This window comes from Macrotis lagotis, chromosome X (assembly GCF_037893015.1).
Source record: "Macrotis lagotis isolate mMagLag1 chromosome X, bilby.v1.9.chrom.fasta, whole genome shotgun sequence".
Classification (NCBI taxonomy): domain Eukaryota; kingdom Metazoa; phylum Chordata; class Mammalia; order Peramelemorphia; family Peramelidae; genus Macrotis; species Macrotis lagotis.
The window spans coordinates 20521479-20533555 of NC_133666.1; the positions used below are offsets into that span (position 1 = coordinate 20521479).

The 12077-nt window shown below is 40.9% G+C and overlaps 1 protein-coding gene across 5 annotated transcripts in view; it reads left to right on the forward strand.

Annotated features, from left to right (window-relative positions):
* The window catches only part of XIAP (X-linked inhibitor of apoptosis), a 65264-nt gene that overhangs the window by 1992 nt on the left and 51195 nt on the right, over positions 1–12077 (forward strand). The window lies entirely within an intron of this gene.

Sequence of the window (12077 nt, forward strand, 5' to 3'; positions counted from 1 at the left end):
TAATACTAATAAGAAAATAGATGCAAATAAACCAAACTTTGTGATACTGAAATGGGGAGATGGAGGTGGGGAAAGAAGTCAAAGAACTAGAGTTCAAGGAGAAAGGGCATTAGATGACCTCTTGGAAAATATGAGAAATGATAAACAAAATATGACATATGAATCTTGGGTTGTATAAAATGACAAATGACAGAGTAAAGTGAACAGAATCAAGAGAACAAAGCATACAAACACAGTGTAAAGAAAAATAGCTTTGGGGGGTGTCTAGGTGGCATAGTGGATAAAGCACCGGCCTTGGAGTCAGGAGTACCTGGGTTCAAATCTGGTCTCAGACACTTAATAATTACCTAGCTGCGTGGGCCTTGGGCAAGCAACTTAACTCCGTTTGCCTTGCAAAAACCTAAAAAGAAAAACAGCTTTGAAAGCTGTTCTGTACTAATGACCTTCATGTACTTGCCTCCAAAGGACCTATGATGAAGCATGTTACCTAAATTCTGAGAGGGGACAGATACAAGCTGCAGAAACAGATATTTACATTTTTGTACCTAGTCATACTTTTTTAATGAAGGGTTGGAGAAGATGGCTTGTGAAGTGTCTTGCTCTCTTAATTTTTTCCTTTTCTATTCTCTCCAATCTTTTGGCTCTCACTGAGACCTGGCTCCATTTTGATGATATAGCATCCCTAGCCACCATTTCCAAATTTTCTTCCTTCCTTCAGCCCGTTCCCCCACCTATTGAGAAAGCAAAGAACATGATGTTTGTTATTCATATAAAGTCATGTAAACTTATGTCTAACTGCCTTGTATTCTGTAACATCCCAAACTGGATGTCCTGTAGATCTCTTAATCATATACAAAACTGAACTTGTTCTCTTTCTTCCTAAACCCTCCCCTCTGCATATTTCTCACTAATCCAGCCATCTTCTACTCAGCTGCCTAAGTAACTTTCCTAAAGTGTTGATCTAACCACGCATCTTTGACCTAGCAATACCATGAATAGGTCTGTATCCCAAAAGAGATTTTTTTAAAAAGGAAAATGGCCTATATGACCAAAATTATTTCTAGCAACTCTTTTCTAGTGGCAAAGAATGGAAATTGAGGGAATGCCCAAAAGTTGGGGATTGACTGAGCAAATTGTGGTACGTAATTATGATGGAACTGGCCTTGGAGTGAAGAGGATGGGAGTTTGAATCCAGTCTCTGACACTTATTAGCTGTGTGACCTTGGACAAATCATTTTACCCCAATTGCCTCCCATTCAGGGCCGTCTCCATTCATCCTGATTCAAATCTGGCCATTGAACCCAGATGGCTCTGGAGAAGAAAGTGAGGCTGGTGACTTAGCACAACCCCCCTCCCTCAAATCCAATTCATGGGTTTGTCATGACATTTCCCTCCCTGATATCATGGTCTTCTTTGAGAATGAAGGAGAAACATCATTATTCTACTGTAAGAAATGATGAGCAGCATGCTCTCAGAAAAACTTGAAAAGACTTCTATGAGCTGATGAGAAGTGAAATGTACTGTGTACAAAGTAGTAGCAAGATTGGAAGATGATCAGCTGCGAATGACTTAGCTATTCTCAGTAATACAATGATCAAAGACATTTCTGAGGACTTATGAAAAATACTGTATAGACTGAAGCAGACTACTTTGTTCATTTTACTTGAGGGTATTTTGGTCTATATTTTCTTTCACAGTATTACTTTGATGAAAATGTTTTGCATGTCTACACAAGTATTATGTGTATCAATTGTTTGCCTTCTCAGTGAGGAAGGGGAGATAAGGAGTAAGGAAGAGAATTTGGAACTCAACGTTTTGAAAACAAATGTTAAAAATTGCTTTTCCATGTAACCAAGGAAAGAAAAACTGAAGTGATGGTCTAACCTCATCGATGTCTCTCTTTCACACACACAAGATAGTCACACAAAGACACCCACACAACCTTCCATTATCTCTGCTACCTCCAGGATCAAATATAAAATCCTCTGGCCTTTATACCTTTCCTTCCTCATCATTCTTTTGACTTGAGTCTTTTCCAAAGCACCATCCCATTACACAGGGCTTTTTGATGGTCTTCAGAATGTCTGCTTGGAATTCTGGCTTTCCTGGGCTTCCTTCAAGCCTCAGCTACAATTCCACCTTCTACCAGGAGTCTTTCCTGGTCCCTTTTCCCCTGCTAACTTTACTGCCTTTCCTTTGAGATTGCTTCCCATTTACACTGTATGGACCTATTTATAACCTCTCTCCCCTATTAAGACATAGAAACTGGGTTTTTGCCTTTCTTTCCCCCAGTGTCGTGCTTAATAAACGGTTTTTGACTGTTCTAGTAACTAGATCTCTGAGCCAATTTATGACCTCGGCCTTACTCTCCCTCAGCCTCCTTTTCCTCTTCTGTAAAATGAGAGGCCTGAACTACATGGCCCCCAAATTTCCCTTGCAACTCTAAATCTAGAATTCTGTTTTCGTGGATGGGAAGATACTACTGCATTGCTGTATTGGTGTCCATTCCCCAGGGGGGATCTTGCTTCATTTCCTGTCTCGTTGGTTTGGGGCTCCCCTAAGGATGCCGGAGAAGCAGGGGTGATTAAGTCAATAGATTCTGGGCTATTTCTACAGATCCACCCCATGACAGCAGACATTTTTAAAAGGAAGGTGACTGTAATTGAATACGCGGGACTTCCGGAGGCCTGGAAGCAGAGGGACTTCCGGGCGAGGGGGCGGGGAGGAAGGGGGTTGGCCAGCAACCAGTAGGCGCTAGAGGAGGAGAAAGGCGCACGTTGGGCCCAGCTGGAAGAGGAAGGAGGAGGGGGGAGGAGGAAGGAGGAGGCGGAAGGAGGAGGCGGAAGGAGGAGGCGGAAGCAGGCGGGGCCTGCTCCGCTCCGCAGCCCTGGGCCCGGGCTTCCTAGAAACTGCTAAGAGCTCGGCTGAATGCCGCCCCCTGATTGGCCAGGATGGGCTTGGGGAGCCAAAGAGGCTTGGCTCCTCTGCCCTCCTTTGTCCTTGAGGAACACTGCCAGCGGCCTCCCCTCCCCCTCGGCAGCCGAGCTGGGCCTGCGTGGCACTTCCCCAGCACAGAATGGCTGCTTTTCGAGAAGCCAGGAAACCCCTTGTTGGAGTGGCAGGCTGGGGTTCAAATGCTCCAAACTGGCCTCCTTCCCCGGGAAGGGGCGGGCAGTCCCTGGCAGAACCCACGGAGACCTGGGCTGCCCTGGCCAACGTATACACATTCCTTCTCCAGGCCAGGATCCGGAGCAGAGGAAAAATCGGAGCTGCAGGTCTCAACCCAAGGGATTGGGTTGCAGAACCTGAGCCCAAGGAATCTTGATTCCTTTCCCTTCTTCCTGCTTTTGTGGCCCTAAAGACCCACAGGAGCCTCTGAAAACTTCCTGAGCACTTCCCCGTGATAGTCCGGTGGCTAGACTGGACACATGCAGGCCAAATGAGGGTAGGAGTCCATATCCTGTGTGAGGCCGCCGAGCCTGAGAAACAAAATCTCCATCCCCATTAAAGGACAAGCTTCTTTGAGCCCAGAAGAGCCTCCCTGCACCAGTTCTATCCCCGCTCCACTTCTTACTGTGCAAAATAAAAACTTCTACTCACACATGTGCTCAGGGAGGTGCTCAAGGAATTATAGCAAATTAATCTGGGAAGGAGTCATTCTCATTTAGGGTTTTCTAGATTGGCCCTAACACTGCAAAAGGCCCGGAGGGGCTGCTACACACTCCCAAGAATCTCAGTCCTCACCCCAGTGATAAGACATCTGGTCACCTGAAGGGAGGGAAAAGCCTGGAAAGGTTTTTTGGCATCTGATTTTGATATGCAACCTGGAGGAGAGGCACCTGAGATCAGAAATGCTCTACCATGGGAGCCACATCTGATAAAAGATACAGGGCCAGGAGTTGAGGTCACCTATCTGGCTGTTCTTTTCCACCTGGCCAATGTGTTCCCTCGAAGTTGGGCAGACCAGACAATTATTATGAATAATAATAACATTTCTAGAATACTTCAAGGTTTGTAAAGTGCTTTACATAAGATCCCATTTGCTCCCCAGAACCTAATAAAGTTAAAAACTATCGTCTTCCCCATTTTACAGGTTAAAAAACTGATTCGCCCAGGATTACAAAATTGCTTAGAATGTGAGTGAACATTTCTCCTTAGGTTTAGCTGACTGCCCAATGCTGTGTTTAATCCATTATTCCATCTACCTGAGGCAAGGGCAAGAGGAAGATCTAGTTTCCAAGTGATCCAAGCACAGCTGGGGACTGGTGGGAAATGTTCTAGGTATCCTTTCAATCAATCAACAAAACTTGAATTAAGCTATATTCATGGGAATTACCTAAGTGCTGGGAATACAAATGCAAAAAAATGAAACTATACCTGCTCTCCAGGAGAACAGGAGGAGCCAAATGAGGAACCTTTATGTTTGTATGTGTGTGTGTCTGAAGAATAAATACAAATAAATCCAAGGTAGTGTGGGGGCAGGGGAAAGCAGGGTTCAGGAAAGATTTCTCTTAAAAATGTTAGAGCTTCTGTTTGAAGGAAGTGAAGGATTTTATGAAGTAGACAAGGAAAAGACCAAGTTCTAGGCAAAGGTCCAAAGATGGGAGAAAAAATGGAGAAAAGAGTCCTATTTTTTTGTTTGTTTTCTCATTAACGATTTTATTTATTTTTTTGTTTTACAATTTTTCCCCTAATCTTACTTCCCTCCCCCTCCCCCCCACAGAAAGCAGTTTGTCAGTCTTTACTTTTTTCCCATGTTATGCAGTGATCCAAATTGAGTGTGATAAGAAAGAAATCATACCCTTAAGGAAGAAACAAAGTATAAGAGATAGCAAGGTCAGACAATAAGATACCAGGTTTTTTTTTTAAATTAAAGGAAATAGTCCTTGGACTTTGTTCAAACTCCATGGTTCTTTACCTGAATACAGATGGTATTCTCCTTTGCAGACAGCCCCAAATTGTCCCTGATTGTTGCACTGATAAAATGAGTGAGTCCATGTTGCTGTTAGGGTGTACAGTGTTTTTCTGGTTCTGCTCATCTCACTCAGTATCACTTCATGCAAATTCCTCCAGGCTTCCCTGAATTCCCATCCCTCCACAGTTTGCTAAGCCATTTCCCAATTGAAAGACATTTACTTGATTTCCAATTCTTTGCCACCACAAACAGGGCTGTTATGAATAGAAAAGAGCCCTACTTAAGAAGAGCAGCTAGGTGTCAAAGTGGATAGAGCACCAGCCCTAGAGTCAGGAGTACCTGAGTTCAAATCCGGTCTCAGACACTTAATAATTACCTAGCTGTGTGGCCTTGGGCAAGCCACTTAACCCCATTGCCTTGCAAAAACTAAAAAGAAAAAAAGAGGGCTAATTTTGCTATATTGTAAAGTAGAAAGGCAAATCATATAAAATGAGGTTGGAAACATGATGAGTTAGGAATAGATTTTGAAAGGCTTTAAATGATCAACATGGAAGTTTATATTTTAACCTAGCATCAATGGGGAACCACTGCTGATTATTGAGGAGAGTGGTGGGGTTCATCAGCAGGATGGAAAGCCTTGTTAATAGACAGAAAATCTCTCAGATCTGGCTTGTAAAGGCCTAAGTGTGAAGGGAGGAAACTAAGGCACGAGTAGCCATAATAGTAGCCCGGAAACTAATAGATTAGACTAAGAGCTAACCCACCAAGTGTTTCCCACAAGAAAATTATAACTTACCATGCCAAACTACCTAGTTCCATCTCTTAGACTTTGCCTACTGACACCACTATACACTGTATACTCAAGACCACCAAAGCAGGTTTAGTACATCTGTAGTTTGAAGCACCCCACATGTTCACAACCTGGATGCAGGATTTCTGAATACCCAAAGTGAGATATGGTCCTCAATTATCCCCTATGTTAGAGCTGGGAATAGTGCCCTAGAAATGCATCCATCACAGCTTGCCAGTGAATGATATGGAACCAGTCTTCTCAATAGTAGCAGAACATAAGCATCATGGTCCATGAGAATAGACAATAATGATTAAACTGGAGTATCACTATAATCTCTTTCCTGGTGATAGTGAATCCTGGGTTGGAAGTTAATGGAGGGAGCAGTCAAGCTTCAAGGAATACCTGGGTCAAGCTAAATGTTTCAGTGATCAAAAGTGCTTTCCCCAGTTAGAGGGGCCTCATACAAGCTAGCTTTATTAGTTGGAAAGGTCAAAGGACCTGGAAGATGGGGCTCGCTATAGGAATGGATTATTTGACTCATTAGTGAATCTGAATTCTTTAGTGATACTAAGTGCTTTCCCCTGTTGTGGGAACCCATTCAAGATAGTACAGAAGTTGGGAAGGTCATGTAGCTCCCTGGAAGGTGGAACTCACGGTTTCAGAATGGACAAGGGGATAAGATGGGTTTCTTATTTCACCTTCATACAGCTTGGGAGTGTTATTACCCAGTATAGTATTATGTGTTTGGAAAACTGAATATGTCCTTGGGAAGAACTCACCACAGAGGGAAGATTGATTGTCTTGAGTGTTTCTGGATTTGGTTATGAGTAGATTGCATTTTTTTTTCTGATGGATTAAATAAAAGCTTTCCCATAGACGATGCCTGGTTAATCCTATGTGCTTGCAAGGGAATGTAGGGGGCCCTTTTTCTTTTGCTAGAGAGATGTGGGAAAGAGTCAAATTCTGACCTTCCTAGTGCAAACCTAGGTTACAGGATTAACCTAAATATCATGATTAGTGAGCTTTTAACTTCATTAGGTTCTGAGGAGCAAATGGGATCTTATGGAAAGCACTTTACAAACCTTAAAAGTATTCTAGAATGAAACTAGTCCTTGTTTCCAGAACTTCAGTTCTGGTCTGTAGGTTACACTTAGTGATACAACTATGTAGCTGCAATGTTAATTTTAGGCTGTGATTACTTGTATGAGAGAGAAAGCATGACTAGATGTTGAGAATTCTTTCAAATAATTGGGAATATGGACTGTAGAGAAGAAATAGGAGAAAATAGGCCATCATCAAGTGTTTTAACATCCATCACGTGGAAAAGGAATTAGAATTGCTCACAAAAGGGAGAACTAGGAACAAGTTGAAGTCATAAGAAACAAGTTTGGTTTTGAAGTCAAGAAAATCATTCCTGGATTCTGATTCAGTTGATTTTGTGAGTTGCTGGACAGAAAGGGATCCCAGCAATATCCCCACTATAATCTCTCAGCCTTATTTTAGATTGCTCTAAGGGGCCTTGGCACTCCTATTATTTTTCATTCACTGTTAGAAGGGGCAGATAGGTAGCTTGTCCTAGAGGGAGTGGTTTGTATTTGAACAGTTGTTCTGTCTATGTATGTCACCAGTCACAGGGTAGAATGCTAAAGGCAGAACAGGCTCATGTCTCCTCTTCTTCCCTCTTCCATGGGATAAAGGTGCAGAGGAGAAGGGGGGAACAGGAAGTGTCAGCAGGAGCAGTCAAATGCGATTGGGGAAGTCATACAGTGCAGCCAGATGGCAACAGGGATAATGTGCCAGGCCTAATGTGCCTTTTCTCATGCCCTATAAGTATATGGGAAGGTTTGTGTGCCTCTGCAGGCCCAGGCATTTCTCTACCAGTGATGGATACTTTTTCACAGTAGTACCATATTTTCTTCTTTTACTTATTAAGTATAAAATAATGAAAAGTTCTAACAATCATGTTCCACTTGAGTTAAGCCTGTAACTGACAGCAGGATTGATTGCTCCTAGAATATATGTTTTTTTTTTCCCTTTTGTCAGGAACAGAATAAGAGATATGGGGCCAAAAGTAATCAGCTATAAGGCAGCTCTTGGTGGTGGTGTGGATAGATCACTGACCCTGAAGTCAGTTCAAATTTGACTTCAGACACATACTAGTTGTAGGTTTACAGGTTTGGCAAGTCACTTACTTAACTCTTATTGCCTTCCTCCCACCAAAAAAAATGTAATCGGATAATAGATCAATTAACATTCACTAAGTGCTTATCCTCTTCATTCAGACTGTTTTCTGAGCTTTCCTGACACTGACACCAAGCTAATACAAAGAGAAGAACAGTTCCTGCCTTCAAAGAGCTTCCATTTTAACAAGGCTACAAAATGTATATAATAAGGCTCATATGATATTCAAAAAGAGTTAGATGGAAAGTACCCCTAGAAGAGAAGGTACTAGTAGCTGGAGAAAAGGCCTCTTGCAGAATGTGGGATTTGAACCGAATCCCGAAGAAACTCAAGGATTCTAAATCGTGGATGTGAGGAGAGAAAACATTCAAAACATGGGGGACAGTCATTACAAAGGTATAAAGGAAATGTAACATCTTGTATGAGGAATAGCAATTAGGCCAGTCTAGCTGGCTCCGAGAGAGTTCACTGAAAGGAGGACAGGAAGAACCCATGTGGTGAAGAGTTTTAAATAGCAAACAGTTGTTGATACTTTATCTTAAAGGTAATGGGGAGTCACAGGAATTTATTGAGTAGGGGAGAGATATGCTTAGACCTAAGCTCTAGGAAAATCACTTTGGCAGCAGTTTGAAGGATGAAGTTGGGAAACACTTGAGGGAGGGAGGCTAATTAGGAGGCAATTTCGAAAATCCAGGCAAAAGGTGATCCTGAACCAGGGTGGTGGTTTTGTGAGTAGAAGGAAAGGAACATATCCAAGAAATGTGGATGTTCAATTATCTTCTCTATGCAGATAATTCTCAGATCTATTTATCCAGTCTGAACTTGTCTATCACCAAACCCCTCGTAGGTATTTCAAATAGGACACTCCACAGACATCTTAAACTCAATATCTCCAAAACAGAACTCATCTTTCCTCCCCTTTCTCTTTTTTCTTCCCTCATCTCATTTCTTCTCTTCCCAATGTACTTATTACTGTTGATGGTATTAACAATCCTCCAAGTCACCCAGGCTTGAAATCTCAGTATCCCCCTCTATTCTTCACTCTTGCTTTCCATATCCAATATGTAGCCAAGGTCTGTCATTTGATCTTTATAATATCTTTCCTAAACTTACTCCTATCTCTCAAATGAATTGCTTCTCAACCTGTTTGATAATTTATGAATGTTCCTGAGCCTTATTGGAACATGACTTTTGTTTAGGTCATTTCAGTTCAAAGGTCTTTTGCCATTTAATTTAAAGTCTATAAATGAATTTGATTGACTGGGCATCTTATCTCTTACTTTGAGTGGGATAGGGTCTAGTAAATCAATCATCCCCCAATTATACTATGAAAATATGAGAGGTAAATAAGTGCGCTTTTGAAAACAGTTCCCTACAGCCAATCATATCTTTAGAATGACACAATAGACTGAAAGGTACAGAAAAAAACAAGGTTCTACTGTGTTTATTTTTTGTTGATTACAAAAAAAAATTTGACCTGGGAGAACAAATACAGCCTTATAGATTCTCCAATAAGGATTCTCTCATATTTACATTAAGCTCATACAAGATTCCTGGGTAAATGAAGCAATAGAGATTATTGTTCTACCACCCTGTAAGAGGGTGGCTAGGTGGCACAGTGGATAGAACACTGGCCCTGGAGTCAGGAGGATCTAATTTCAAATCCAACTTCAGACACTTAATAATTACCTAGCTGTGTGGCCTTGGGCAAACCACTTAACCCCATTTACCTTGCAAAAAACTAAAAAAGAGAGAATACTAAGCCAGGCATAAAATAAGCAGGTATCTGCCCACCAAAGCTGCTTGCTATCATCCTAGAGAACATCACAAGCAAGATCCAAAGGAAAAGGGTTCTTCTTGTCCTCTTTACATTGAATCTTAGGTCATGACAGAGTCTGCTCGATGGGATTTATGATTCATCCAAAGAAGTCACTTTAATAATCCAACAGGAAAACTAAATGAATGAGGGATGCTTATTGTCCAAATTCTGACATGCAGTTCCATGACCAATTCATCAAGTCAGTAAATCAGTGCATATATTCAAGACTGGTGCTATGCTACAGATGTCCAAGATTTAAGTACAGAGTTAAATAGTAAGAAAAGAATAGATTAGGTTGTATTTGGAAGTTATGTTGTGCTTTCAGTGATCCCAAACTCCTGCCCAGAGCAAAAGTATACCTTTTTTGTTTTTAACAAGGCAATGGGGTCAAATAACTTGCCCAAGGTCACCCAGCTAAGTATATATTAAGTGTCTAAAGTAAGATTTGAACTCAGGTTCTCCTGACTCCAAGACTGGTGCTTTATCCACTGCACCACCCAACTGCCCTAAAAGTATACCTTTTAGACAAAAAGATGATTGCTAATTTGGGGACATCATGATCCCTGAAGAATCAAAGATCTTGGTGCCCTAAAAAGAAACAGAAAGATCTATTATGGGCCCAAATAGTCTAGAATATATTTCAAGAAGTCACATAAGGCATATCACTGAGGAAACGGAAAGGAAAGGAAAGGAAAGGAAAGGAAAGGAAAGGAAAGGAAAGGAAAGGAAAGGAAAGGAAAGGAAAGGAAAGGAAAGGAAAGGAAAGGAAAGGAAAGGAAAGGAAAGGAAAGGAAAGGAAAGGAAAGGAAAGGAAAGGAAAGGAAAGGAAAGGAAAGGAAAGGAAAGGAAAGGAAAGGAAAGGTTCGAAAAATGCTTTGAAAACAAGGGTCAACAAAAGAACAATTTGACTGCTACACTAGTGCCAGTGAAATTTAGAAAGTCCTAGAAGGAGGCCTCCAGCACATTAGATTAAATCCTATGGGACAACAAGGAAAGAAATCTGCAGCAGTTGAAAAGTTATGGTTTTTGATCTACTCTTCACTCAGGTTCATTGAAGTATAACCAGGAAAGTGGTAGTCTCACTGTCTTCTGCCCTGGTTAGACTACAATTGAAATCTTGTGTTCAATTCTGGAAACTACATTTTAGGAAGATGATTGATAGAGATGAAAAGTGTTAACTAGAAGGGATAAGTGACATGAGATCATAAGCCAGAATTGATGGAAGGAATTTGACATATCTAACAGGGGTAACTAAGTGGCAAAGTGAATGGAGTGCCTGATCTGGAGTCAGGAGGACCTGAATTCAAATCTGACTTCAAACTTACTAGCTTCAAGACATTGGGCAAGTCACTTCATCCTGCTTGCCTTGGTTTCCATCTGTAAAATGAGTTGGAAAAGGAAATGACAAACCACACCATTATCTTTGCCAAGAAAACCCCAAATGGATCAGCTATGATAGACTTAGCTCTCCTTAGCAGTACAATGATCAAAGACATTTCTAAAGGACTTGTGATGGAAAATAGCATCTATAGTCAGAGAAAGAACTATGGAGTATGAATGTAGACCAAAACCAACTATTTTCTATTTTAAAATTTTGTTTTATCCTTTATGGTTTTTTCCCTCTCACAGTTTTCCCCCTTTTGTTCTGATTATTCTTTTACAACATGTCTAATATGAAAATATATTTAACATATTTATTCATGTACAACCTATATCATATTATTTGCTGTTAAGGGGAGGGGAGAGGGAAGGGAGGGACAGAGAAAAATATGAAACTCAAAATCTTGAATGAATATTGAATGTTGAAATTGAATGAATATTGAATATTAGAAAATGAATATTGAAAACTATGTTTAATATAGTTGGGAAAATAAATAACTTTATATAAAAAATTAATGTTAGAGGATTGTGGAATGGTAGACACACTAATACATTATTGGTGGAGCTGTGAAATGTTACAACCATTTTGAAAATTATTTTGGAATTATGCAAATAAAATGACTAACATGTCCATTAAAAAAAATGAAAACCCCAAATGGGGTCATGAAGAATTGGACATTACTAAACATCAAGTCTGGAGAAGAGAAAATTTGTCAAAGGGTAGGACAGTAGGGCAAAAAAAGATTGCTGAATTCAAATATTGAAGCGCTGTCAATTGACACATGGATTAGATGTGCTATGCTAGTCCCCTGAGGACACAATTGGAAATAATAGGTCAAAGTTATGGAAAGGCAGATTTAGGCTGGATGTAAAGTAGAGCTTCCCTGACTACTAGAGGTGTCCAAAAGTGGAATGTGGGGGTTGCTTTGGAGATCAAGGATAAACCTACGCTATAGGTCTTCAATTGAAGACTGGGTGATTATTTGTTG